The 13,197-nt window shown below is 37.4% G+C and overlaps 1 long non-coding RNA gene across 1 annotated transcript in view; it reads right to left on the bottom strand.

Annotated features, from left to right (window-relative positions):
• Positions 1-886: 886 nt before the first annotated feature.
• LOC143377907 (uncharacterized) overlaps positions 887-13,197 on the bottom strand; it is a 66,010-nt gene continuing 53,699 nt past the window's right edge. The window contains exon 2 of the long non-coding RNA XR_013087441.1: positions 887-1,279. This is a non-coding gene — a long non-coding RNA (uncharacterized LOC143377907). The remainder of the gene's footprint in view (positions 1,280-13,197) is intronic.

The following is a 13,197-nucleotide window of genomic DNA, read 5'->3' as shown; positions in this document are numbered from 1 at the left end:
TTAAAAAATATGAAAACAATCATCGAAAGAATTTCCATTATTGTTAATTACCTTTTGCCATTTTTCTGGCAGCTTACGAATATCACCGCGATAGAAATTCGGTAGCTTTGTACTGATTATGTAACTCCAGTACGAAAGAATTTATTCATACAACTAATATTATTTTTTAAATTTAGTTATGTTGGCCGTTATTAAACTACGGATTTTTACCTCAATAACGAATTACGATCACTTGTCGTACATTTTCTGTTACATTACCTTTTCGTTTATGCCTTACTTGAAATCGAAATTTACGTATTTTTTGTCCTCTCACTTCAAACAATTATTATTTAAGATTCTGCTTTAAAAGAAACTGTGTAACGCGGTTTTATTCGCTGCATGCCGACTTGCTTGTTCGTACGTTCGTAGAACAAGCGCAGCCGTCGACCGCGTAGCCAAGGCTACCGCAGGAGCTCGGACGGAAGGCGCGCGCTCTGATTGGTCGGGTTTGTTTTTGTTAATATCTCGTTAACGAAGCTTCGGACAATATTTTCGCTAAGGAAAAAGTTGTTACGAATCACCCCCTGAGTCACCCCTTTCAAGGAACTTCGACATTTTTGGGACACCCTGTATAAGTTCTACATTATGTTGTAACTAAAATGTAGATTTTATATATTTACAGATAATCGAAGCAGAACATGATGCAGTGGGATTCTGCACCAGAGAACAAAATTTATTGTGACATAGTATTATATTAATTAAACGATTTTATTCAGCTTTGATCCTCTGTTTACTTCTTGTATGTTTGGTTCATATCTGAAAACTCAAATTTAAACCAATTTCACCAATCCAATTGTCTTGAAGTTTTGCGGGCGTGCGTAGTTTGGATGACAATACAATATATTAAAAAAAATAATAATCCCCGAGGGGGTAAAAAAATTATCCAGTCATCAATAAACACTACAAAATGTGTGAAATCTCCACAAAATTACCTTTTTTAAAAAAAGGTGCAAAAAAGTGCGGCAAGTATACGCGCGCGCAGACGAACGAAAAAAAAATGTCGTAAATTTATTAATGTGCTATATTTAGCTTTGCGAGACTAATGATATACAAAAATTGCGCCATTTATTACAATGGCTATTTATACAAACAAAAATGTATTAAATAATATTAAGCAGATATATTTCTATGTTATACAAATAAATATTTCTATACCAATAAATATTTTATTCAAAATACTTGGCGCTGCGCCCCGAATTGGTGTTGCTAAACTGAATAAATATGTATAAATTGCATTAATCTTTTAATATACATATATGTAATAAATATGTATAAATTGCATTTCTAATATGTATATGTATACGTTGATGTATTTTAGATTGTAACGGAGTTATTATAAATTATTAATACTAAGACAATTAACATTTTTTCGGTTTCGCAGCACTAAGTATTTTGAATAAAATATTTATTGGCATAGAAATATTTATTTGTATAAAATAAAAATATATCTGCTTAATATTATTTAATACATTTTTGTTTGTATAAATAGCCATTTTTATAATTTGCGCAATTTTTGTATATCATTAGTTTTGTAAAGCTAAATATAGCACATTAATAAATTTACGACAGTATCTTTTTTTAAAAAAGGTAATTTTGTGGAGATACATCCTACATGCCGAATTTGTGCCGCACATTTACTGATCAATTCTGCTGATTTTGGTCAGACACGTGGATAACTTACGAATTCACAAAATCCCGAAAGCAGCTCATATAAAATAAATTTATTCTACATTTCCGATTTATTTTCGTTCAAGGAATAAACATATGCCCGATTGTACCACTCGTTTGGACACACCGTGAGTACATATAATAATAGGAGTGAATACTTCGTAAAAGCTGTTAGCAGTTGTAGTCAGTAATAGGTAACAATACGAGTAGTAACGAATACAACCATTTTCAATCGTCGAGCTTAGCAAATTGGCTTGAGCAATAGCTATTAATTGTCGAATGACAAGAAAGGGCTCCAGTGCCGAGGAATAACATCCCCGATATCGACGTCCAAACTCCTTCCCCCTATCGATCACCGAATTTTATTAAGCGCCAATTAGAAGCCGTGGGCTCATCTTAATCATTTTCAAGCATTAACGAACGTGTTGTGATGTATCCATGGTAACAACCGCGATTATAGCTATCGATCACCTGGTTCGACCTACCTTCCATCGCTCTCTCAAAGATAACTTGATAGCATGAAAATTTCGACCAGCTGCTCCATATACAACGAAAATGGCTCACTGGTAATTGGGGCGTGATAATTTTATTCCGAAAAATGTGTGATCAATTTATTCCTTGATCCGTGTGTTATCCTACATGTCGCTGCTCTATCCACTTTTTCTATTCCTCTGCTTTTAATTTTCTTCCGTTTGAAATACCTCAGCGTATATCTGCTCTTCAATACCAAGGAGGTATTTACATTTATGAATTGAAAAATCTGTCCTTCAAAACTTTTTTGCAGTAAAGATATTATTATTGAAGGAGAGGGGTGGGATCAAAGGGACACGTATTGAACGGGACATTGCTGACAAAGATGAAGGATCTTCCCACGTCAAAAGTAGGTATTTTTGTTTCGTAGCAACACTATGCATGCCCACCCGCGTCTAACTCCAAGTCGCTGTCTTTTCAAAGCTGGCGGTGATACACGGTTGAATTTTTTCATGCTTCAATGTAAAATTTTTCGGGTTTTTTCAAAACGCTTTCTCAAGTGCTGTTACAACTTATTTTTTTATTGTTGCATCTGGACAGATATGTGTCCAGTCTACAATAAGTGAAATGTCAGGCATCTCTTGTTCAATATTGTAACAGTAGAGATTAGATTTTTAATTATGTTGTCATATTTATGAATCGGATGCAGTAAACATTTGTGGATGGAACGTCCATTTTTTAACTGTCTCCTTCGAAACCAAACCTTACTAGGGGAGAGCGAGGGCAAACGTAATGGCGTCATGAAAGTAACACACCTTCTCCCCCCTTCCACAAACATTTCCAAAACGTTTGCTTCACACAGTTACATATGTATAGTGTTTCTTTTATTGTACCGAGTGACACTGAGCTGTAACACAAATCGTATACTGTAGGCAAGCGAAAATTGTTATTTAGATCATTCAGGTAAGTTTCTCCTGCTTTGGTTTTTTGTTAATATTCATAGTTAAACTATGGATATTAAACGAATTATTTGCTAGAGCGTTCTTAGATAATGTCTTTAGAAGTTCCTGTACTTGATTTCAACAAGCCTTGTATAATTTGTATGTTATAACAGTTCTATTCTGAAAAACATGGCTGGGGACAAAAGTAACACGTCACTATGGGGACGAAATTAACATGTTACTTGGGCGAGCAAAATAGCATACAGGATAGGAATTCTTCAGATGATAATGATTGTCTATGTCGGATTTGTTTGGACCCTTTCAGTGAAAGCTGTGCGAGAGAGAAGTGGAGCCAATGTCTAGATTTTAAGGGTTAGTCCCACGAAGACTGCACCATGGGTGATCTACGTATATCATAATTTCAAATTCGGAGTATGTAAAATTTAATACCTATCATTCAACTAAATACACAATACCAAATAAATGTCCGAAGCTGGTTATGCTTTCTACCTTTCGTTATTTAAAATTTATTTGTCTTTATCGTCACTTAAAATATGTTGATTTAAATGTTTCTTTCTATAGTTATTTTTATAATAAAACATCCTATTTTGCGTTGGAAGAAGTGTTTTCCTTAATTTTCCTCAAAATAATTAGTGTTACTTTCGCCCCCACCGTATGTTACTTTCGTCCTACCCCTGCAGGACAAAAGTAACAATGACAGTCACCGCGGAAAACTGCCATAACTCTTTGACTACTTACCACATAAAGCTGAATCTGGGCTCATATGATAGGACATGAAACATACTATCTGAGGTATAATTTTCATTTTTATATCTGTAAAAGGTAATTGTAGGCTAGGCCAGATGTAAAAAATGTTACTTTTTTCTCCGCTCTCCCCTATGTATGATCCTGGATATATAATTATATTTTATCAAAAAAAAAAAATCGAATATTTGTCCACATTTTTTACATATGCTGTTTAAATATGCAAATCAAAAAACGAATTAATACCACTACCGCGATATTCATGTAACTTAAGAAAAAAATCGATGATAATACTGTGATTTTGGTACCTGGAGAAATAATATTAATATTACCTTGTTTTATTATCTATGTATGTCTCACTCAATACAGCCAATTTATGAAAGAGACAAAATACACCTTTTTAAAAAGTAAAAAATAAGAGGTAAATATATAGAGAGGCTTATTATTACCACGTATTCTTTCCCACTTAGAAGCAGAATGGTTATTTAGTTTTTTTAGAGTCTTGTCCTAAACAAAAATGTCTCTTTCATTCCACCTCTCCCCTATGAATAAATTGAGATTTTCATACAAGATTGTAAAATATAGTTACTCTACTTTGATCTTCTGTCTTTTCAAAATATAAATATAGTCGACATATAAGAGTCGCTCAAGTCTGGCCGGTAAAAAAAATATCGTTTGATGATGGAATAAAACACTCACCTTCGTGTGAAACAATAATTTCAAGAAAAATCTTCTTAGTATGAGTATGGCGAGTCTGCTACTACATAGAATAAGCATTGTGCGTCGGAAACTTTCAAAATAGCGCCCTTTAAAACATAGAGAAACAATATATTGGGAAAAATGTATTCTATAATTTCAGTTGAGTCTAGTGCCAAACCTGGAGAAATATGTATGCTCTAAGCTGTTAAACTTTCAATTCAATATCTTTATTGGTTTGGGAGATATGATTTACGTCAACTCGAAAAATATCGCTTCGGGAAAATTGCGTTTAAAGTCTGAGGTGTATTGCATGAAGTGAAATGGCGATACCTATCCTCGGCAGTAGTGTAGTAAAGAGAGTTCTAACCTAAATTTGAGTTTTGCGTTCGATACACGTTCAGAGTGGTACGATAGACGTTTAATATACGTTCAGAGTGGTACGATAGACGTTTAATACACGTTCAGAGTGGTTCGATAGACGTTTAATACACGTTCAGAGTGGTACGATAGACGTTTAATACACGTTCAGAGTGGTACGATAGACGTTCAATACACCTATGGCGCCAGTACCACTGTGAGCGTGTATTAAACGTATATTGTACCACTTTGAACGTGTATTGAACGTCTATCGTACCACTTTGAACGTGTATCGAACGTCTATCGTACCACTCTAAACTGTATTGAACGTCTATCGTACCACTTTGAACGTGTATCGAACGTCTATCGTACCACTCTGAACGTGTATTGAACGTCTGTCGTACCACTCTGAACGTGTATTGAACGCAAAACTCAAATTTGAGTTAGAACTCTCTTTACTATACCGCTCTCGGCAGATGTCCGAATGTAAAAGTACTCTTTTACGAATATATTCTTAATACTTCGAGCTATAAAAAAATGCAATAAATAAAAAATTGATTTTCCTGATGCGGTAAATGAGAATACCTCATTAAGTAAACAGCTGTTTTACCGATTTGGACTTTTATTCGATCCCATATGCATTAATTGTGGCAATCATTAAACATTCACTCTCTTTTCCAAACGTCGTTTAGCTCAAAGTTGTAGATATAGGTATAGGTGTGTCTCGGCACTGGTAGTACCACTTAGAATATGGCAATACCTTGTGCAAAAGTGAATAAAAAATATGAAATATAATTTTTCTACATGCCTCATTGTGTTCGAGAAAATCGATGTTGAAAATTCGTCACGCATGCGCGCACTCGACTAAAACGCAGCAGAATTGACCAGTATATAATTTGTTAAAACCGCGAATGATACGAATCGTTGTGCAGAAATAAATTGAAATTATAGAATGTACACTTTTTTCTCGAATCAGGCTTTGTCTTCGAGAAAATCGTGTTTAAAAATCCATCGAGTACGCGTGCATTTAACTAAAAACCGATTACCCTTTCAAAAACATTATCTCGGGAAGAAAGCCCTACTCGAAGAAAGTTATTGTACAATTTCGTCTTATTGGTACATGGTTTTTCACTTAGGTAATTCAGAATCCGCTCGCGCAAAAACAGATGAATGGTCAAGTACTGCCAGTCCCTGTCCTAAAGAAGAAATTGGATTTTGGATGGACTAACGCCTTGCTCATGAGTTTCGCGTTTCCCCCGGAGCCTTACGCCATTGTCGAGGCGATTGTCTGAGAAAGGCCACGCAAGGCATCTGTTCTCGCGTGCGCTGCTTCTCAGTTAAGTGGATAACCCTGTACAAGAGAATTCATTTCACCGTACTTTCGCTCAACCTCTGCTGATTTGTAGCTACATGTATTGATTCGTAATTTCTCGAAAACGGAGGCACCTGTACAAACACTTTATTCAACATTTTCGATTTGTTTTTACGCAAAGATTCACCCTATACTATCCGTCCTTATCCACCGTGTAGACTAATTCTTAGGAGACTTTCGAATCTGTTGATGAAAATATGAGATGGCCTTTGCTCTCATTCGATTAATATTTCTCTACTGAACTAAATATGCATATCCTCATGTCCATCGTTTTATTCGCAAATGCACAGTTATATGTCCAACTACCTTTGTTGCCGATATATTAAACTGGATAGATATACTTTTTACTGCTTAAAATTTGTATACTATTCTTTTAATTACAATCGAAGTGATAATTGTAAAGGGACAGACGTTTTAAATGCGATCAGTCAGTGATTCTCTCACTTCTGTTCTGATTTAGTGAACTTCAATTGCACAGGGTTTTTAAAACAATTTTTGACAATATTCACAGATAAGTATGGCTCATTTTCTATTGGCATAGTGTTTTCTAAGGACGAGGGAATGCCTAATTACTGATTTTATGGAAATGTTCTGTAATAAGATTCAAAAAGTTTGCTAAGTGCAGAGTAAGATGACTGGGAAAAACTGATGACCCAGTGTAACCAAAGTGGGCATCTACCCTAAGGTCGTGTTCAGATATATTGACCGGTGAGTTCGGTTCCGCGAGCAGCGCGCGAGCAGAAATCAGCCATCACCGTGACGATCGTGGATTTGTCAATTGGAGTTACGTGGACCCCGAAGGGTATTTTGAAGTAACGGGAACGCTGCTCGGCTCCGCCTGAACGAAGCCGTGTGGCTGTTATATATTCTTAGCGTAGTAGTTGTGTGCGTTACGAAGCCATGCGTAAACCAATACGACATGAAGCTATGGAGAAAGAATCAATGTTCAGACCAGTAAAGTTCCTGAATTTATTCGGAGCTAACGCAGACCTATTCTGATGTATGTATTTCTACGCTAAGAACTCGGTTTGGCCTACACGTCAAGAGCTTGGCGCTGTCCCCACCACTTCTGACTCGCTCTTGTTCTGCGAAGGCGAGAGCGAGATGGAACGAGAAAGTGGTGGGGATGCTTCGCTGCGTGGTTACGTACCTCACGCACACCGAATCCCCACCACACGACGAGCAGGCCTAGCCCGAGAGAGAGTCAGAACGTTGAGAAAAGAAGCACCGAGGCAGGCAAGCGGTATGGTGGGAGAATACTCCTCACGAAACTCACCGACCAATATATCTGGAAACGACTTTAGTTAAATATTTATATTTAAACATCTACAGTTACGCACAAAAGTATTCTTCCACCCTATACGTAATATATGTTATATAGTAAATCGATACTTCTGTTTCGGGTACATTCGATTGAAAAATTGTGCACAGTTTATTCAAACAAGCATTATTATCCGCGGAAGTAGCAAAAATCGTGCACAAAAAAATATTCGCATAAATTCAATATTTATTTTATGTAAACGTAATTACAACAAGTTAATATACATACTTTTAATATTTCTAGGATTTTATTACTATAATAACTTTTTTATTACTATAATAACTAATAATAACTAATTTTATTACTAATTTTCTGCGAAATTTCGGTTTGTCTGGTTCCACTCTCCCAGCCAAATTTTGTAGCATTTCTTTGGTAGATGGTACCAACTAAAAGTACAGGTAATCCCCGTATAACTAGGTGGATAAGCTCCTAAACAGTGCGGTGTTATATGAAATCGTGTTATACGGGACTAAGAACAAGTACAAAAACGAGGATTAGGTTCCAAAAACTAACAAAAATGCACTATTTTGCTTTCAGAACTATCAGAAATACGTTTATTAATAATATCAATAACTGATCAAATTGATTATACATTAATGTTAAATAATGCACGCTCATTTTTGTCTTTTCCATTGCTGCTGCGTACAATTAAATGAAAGCGTTTTCTTTATTGCAAAACACCTTTATCTTCTGCAACCTAGAAAGATTTCTCTGATTTAAAAAAAATATGTTATTTTCATAGAGCTGATCATTCTTGCAGTTCTCTTTTGCATTTTGCACTTCTGTCAGTGGAAAGATTCGTATTCGGAAACTAGATTTCCTATTGTTTGGCTAACTTTGTGCATTTCTATGTGATTTTTAGGGTAAAATTTTGAATTTAGAATTTTCTAACCATGTTAGAGCGCAACCATGCTCTAGCAATACCGTTTTATACAGGGGTTGTCTGTATATTACTCAGGGTTTATATCAGTGTAAATTATAATGAGTAATTCTAAATTGAATTTTACTAAAAAGTAAAATATTTTATACGTGTATGGGGTGGGCGGATACTTTTGTGAATATTAGTGATAGGTTATCTTGGAAATTTTTAACCTATATTTCCAACACTATGAGTAATACTCAAAGGACAACCCGATTATAGCAATAGATTACAGTTCCAACTACAGACAGAATATAGGAAGGGTGAGTGTTCTTCTCATTGCCATCGATTACCCCTCGTCATCGGGAATCCAATTAGGGAAAGGAATTGCTCGTCCTTGCAGATTCCTTTCGCTATCTTCGTCAAGAGAGATGTCACTGACGTGCGTTTCTCTTCCGTCATCTTAAGTAATGTCCAAAGATAGGAACATTGTCTTGGGAGCCTGCCTCCTTGTCGCGTCGTACCCTCGAAAGGGCCACTGATCTATAAATAGGTATTTGCCCCTTCTTTTCAGCTACTTTTATAATCCTCCCCGTTCTACGTCTCGTTGCCAACCTTTTTTACCCAGCTTCACTTCAATGCTGCTAACACTAGGGCGGTGATGGCCGTTCGTGACTTTGATCCGTGGATTCAAACTGGAAACGAAAGGTTTTAACGTAACTCCAGGAAATTAGTGTCTGGAAGACAAGTCTAACAGCCAATAATCGAAAGACAAATAACAAGGTATTCGTTCAGAGAATTATTATGATTGATAGGAAGGTAATACCTGCCAAGTTGATCAATATTGTGCCGCACAGAGGCAACGTCCTGCTCCTATTGGATACCCTGGAAACTAAGGGATTGTGTACCTTGTCAAAGAACGCAAGCTGAAAGGGATTTCCAGTGAATCCTCAAGCCAGCTGGAATAAGCTTCTCCTGCTCTCTGTGAAAATCCCACCCTAATAATACTGGATTTCGCTGTTAGATATTATTTTTCAGGAAACATACTAGAATTACAGTACAGAAGTTCCTTGAAAAACTTCCTGCAATTTTCTCAATTTTAACCATTTTCGACTTCTCAACTCTACTAATCCTTTGTACAATCAGTTTGCTTTTGAGAGTTTAGTTTGCCACTTCCAATTCTCGTGGTCTTTGATTAATCATGGGGGTTAATCAATAATGTCAAGCAGCCATTTCCTTTATTGCATTCTGACCAGGAACAACCAATATGAGTTCCAGACCATCGTTCGGACCGTGAGGAATTTTATTTAATTTAAGGATGAGTCTCTGGCTATCAGTGTCTATGCATCGATCGACCCTGCTGCCCCTTATCTCTCTCGATTCTCGAGATCTGTCTCACTATTGAATCACCTCTGTGTCCTTTCACCTAGGAGGTTTATTTCCCCTCCTGCCTCCACGCCTGCGCCGGTTTCTTTTGTTGGAATTCCCTCTCTATTCACCGAGTGATTGATTGTTACCGATTCCTCTTGCGTGGCTTCAAATAAGTACACAATAGGCAAGGGATGGCGCAATTTCTCTTTCACGCGAAGCACTATTGACGTCTTGTAACAAGCTACTACCCATGGGGACAAGAATGTAACGAGAAAATAGTTAAGACCCTGTCTGGGGTATATTTACGCAGAGTTCGTCCGCCATCTCAGGTGGAAGGAGCTTCGTGGGAATATATTATATAAAGAAATCTTCATGATCTCTTTTGTGACATTTTAGTATAAAGTGGAAACTCAGTTGTCGGATAGATTCATTTACTGGGTGCTGATCAAAAAGCACACATAAAATATAAAAATTCAGTATTTGGAGTTGGTTTGCTAACTCAATTAGGAGGAGCTTTCAGCGAAAGTACAACCCCTGGCAATAAGTTTTGAACCAAACGCAAAGATACGAAACTAATACGAAATCTAGTGAGTCAAAGAAGTATTTGTAGATCTAGTTTGTTTGCAATAACTTTATACAAATAAGTGATACACTAACAAAAACTGTTTCCATTAATAGTGTACTATGTACAGAAGTAATGTGCAAATTAACAACTTTTCATAATGGGTAACAAAAACTAATGCCATAAAAACAAGAACTTGGAAGTCAAAAAAGGATTTGTACACTTACAATTATGATAGAAAGCTTATATTAAGTTGTACATTATGTTTCATTTTTGTGCGCTGAAAACGAATCCGCAAACCGTTTGTCGCCATCACCCTCAGTTTTTGAGAAATTCGATTTTGAAAAAAAAATACAAATTTTGAACTTTGAACATCTTCTGTGTCGAAACAGTAATAATTATTCGGTTGCGTGAAATTATTCTATAAACCCTCCCGAATACAGCGATATAAGTTATTGGTGCATTATGAACATTTAAATATGTTGAAATAACGATCAAAGGGAAAAGAACACCCGAAATGCACACACTTTTGCAGATATCTTTAAATTTATTTTCAAAACTAAGGGTCTACGAGAAAATCTGACTACTCCACGCGACGCGGCAGACAGTTTTCCTTTGGAAAGCATCAACAGAAGTGGTAAGACACATTTTGTTTTCAATACAGAAGCGAAATAGTTTCTCAAAACGTGTGGCGTCGACAGTGGTGGTCAACGGCGGCGCGCGATACACTGCCGCTCAGCGTCACACAATGGCTTATCGCGCGTAATTACCACTGCTGACGGCGCACGTTTTGCCAAACTATTTCGCTTCTGTATTGAAAACAAAACGTGACTTACCACTTCTGTTAGTGGTTTCCGAAAGAAAAATTTCTGCTGCATCGCGTGGAATAGTCAGATTTTCTCCTAGACCCTTAGTTTTTAAAATATATAGCAAGATATCTGCAAAAATGAGTGCATTTCGGGTGTACTTTTCATTTGATCGTTGTTTGAACATATTTAAATGCTTAAAATTCAATAATACCTTATATCATTGTGTTCGCGAGGGTTCACAGAATAATTTGACAGATCATGCAACCGAATAACTATTATTGTTTAAACACAAAAGATGTTCAAAGTGGAAAATTTGCATTTTTTTTTCAAAATCGAATTTCTCGAAAACTGAGGGCGATGGCGATAAACGGTTTGTGGATTCGCTTTCAGCGCACATAAATCTATAAGAAACGGCTATTGAATGTTACAGAACAGAAAAAAGTTTAATTTTGTTGGACAGTGTAATTGCTTGCAGTCATCTTGGCATGGATTCTACCAGTTTCTGAGTTCTTTCCTTTGACAGCCTTGACCTCTCTTCTAGAATCACTCGTCGTAAATCAGTCTTATTAAATATTTTTCTTTTCTTTACTTCTATATACAACAGGTGCCATAAATCTTCTATAGAATTAATATCGGGGATTGTGATGTTGTAATCAATTGCTTGGAAACATTGTGTAACAACCCTTCTCTCGTTTTTTTAGCAGTACCATGCTTTGGGTCGTTGCCTTGATGGAAATAGTAAGTTTCACTTAGACCCAATTTAACTGCACTTTCTTTTAAATTATCACGCCACACCTCGATATACTTCTTGGCATTCATTGTTCCCTCGAGAAATGTAATATTTCCAACACCAGTGTACCGCCGTGCTTAACAGTTGGTATAAGATTCTTTTGTTGAAATTCAGTATTGGGTTTTCGCGAGACAAATTTTTTCCCATCTGAGCCAAAAATATTGAACTTACTTTCGCCTGAGAAGATAACAAGTTTCCAATATTCGATTGGATTATTTACGGAGGTTTTAGCGAAACCTAGCCGTTTTTCTGTGTTCTAGCTATATTTCAGCAGAATGCAAAACATTTCTAATAGTTTTGAGACACACATTCTTCCCTGATATTGACACGACATCATTGCATAGTGTTCGAACATTTACAAATGGATTGGGGGCACTGGAAAGAAGGGAACATGACCAGTTACAGCCGGATACTGGAAGAGGAAGGTGTTCGAGCTGAACCGCATAAAGGAGCTACCCAGGGACCTGATTGTCAAAAGATACGTGTTCAACAGAGAATTCGACACAGTGATCGCAGCAAGAAAGCTCACAAAAAGAACTGGAGCGAGGAGGAACTCAACAATAAGCACGACGTGGTTTGGTACACGGACGGCTCGAAGAGGAAGGATGGACTGGCCGGAACAGGATGGTGCGAAGGGAACGGGACTGTGAAATGGGGTGTTAGCAGCCTGGGGAAATACGCCTCGATGTTTCAAGCGGAATTGGTGGTCATCAAAGAATGTGTGCGCTGCATAGGCGAGTAATTCGATGCAGCCGAAGTTGAAGAAAGAGACTGGAGGAGCGGAAGGGGAGTACCGAGTGTCGTCAGAATGGCCAGAGCAAACAGGAATAGAAGCATTGCGATCTGCTCGGACAGCCAGGCGGCTATCAAGGCGCTGAGCAGATGCATATACGTCTTGAATCTGGCGTTGACCTGCAGGAACATGCTGGACGAACTGGGGAGGAGAGGTGCGAAAATCTGCATCTAATTGGGTGCCAGGGCAAGAAGGGATCGCTGGAAACGAGAAGGCGGACCGACTCGCGAAGGAGAGGGCGAGCAGGCCCCCCGGGGAAAACGAGGAGATCCCTCCTATAGCGGATGTGGTGTTCAAAGCAATCATTAGAGAAATGGAGAGACACGAACAGGAAGAGGAGATGGGAGGAGACGACGGATTGTAGGGAAGCGAAAGAATTG

The sequence above is a fragment of the Andrena cerasifolii genome, chromosome 16, assembly GCF_050908995.1.
Source record: "Andrena cerasifolii isolate SP2316 chromosome 16, iyAndCera1_principal, whole genome shotgun sequence".
NCBI lineage: Eukaryota > Metazoa > Arthropoda > Insecta > Hymenoptera > Andrenidae > Andrena > Andrena cerasifolii.
This window is presented reverse-complemented; position numbering and strand designations above follow the sequence as displayed.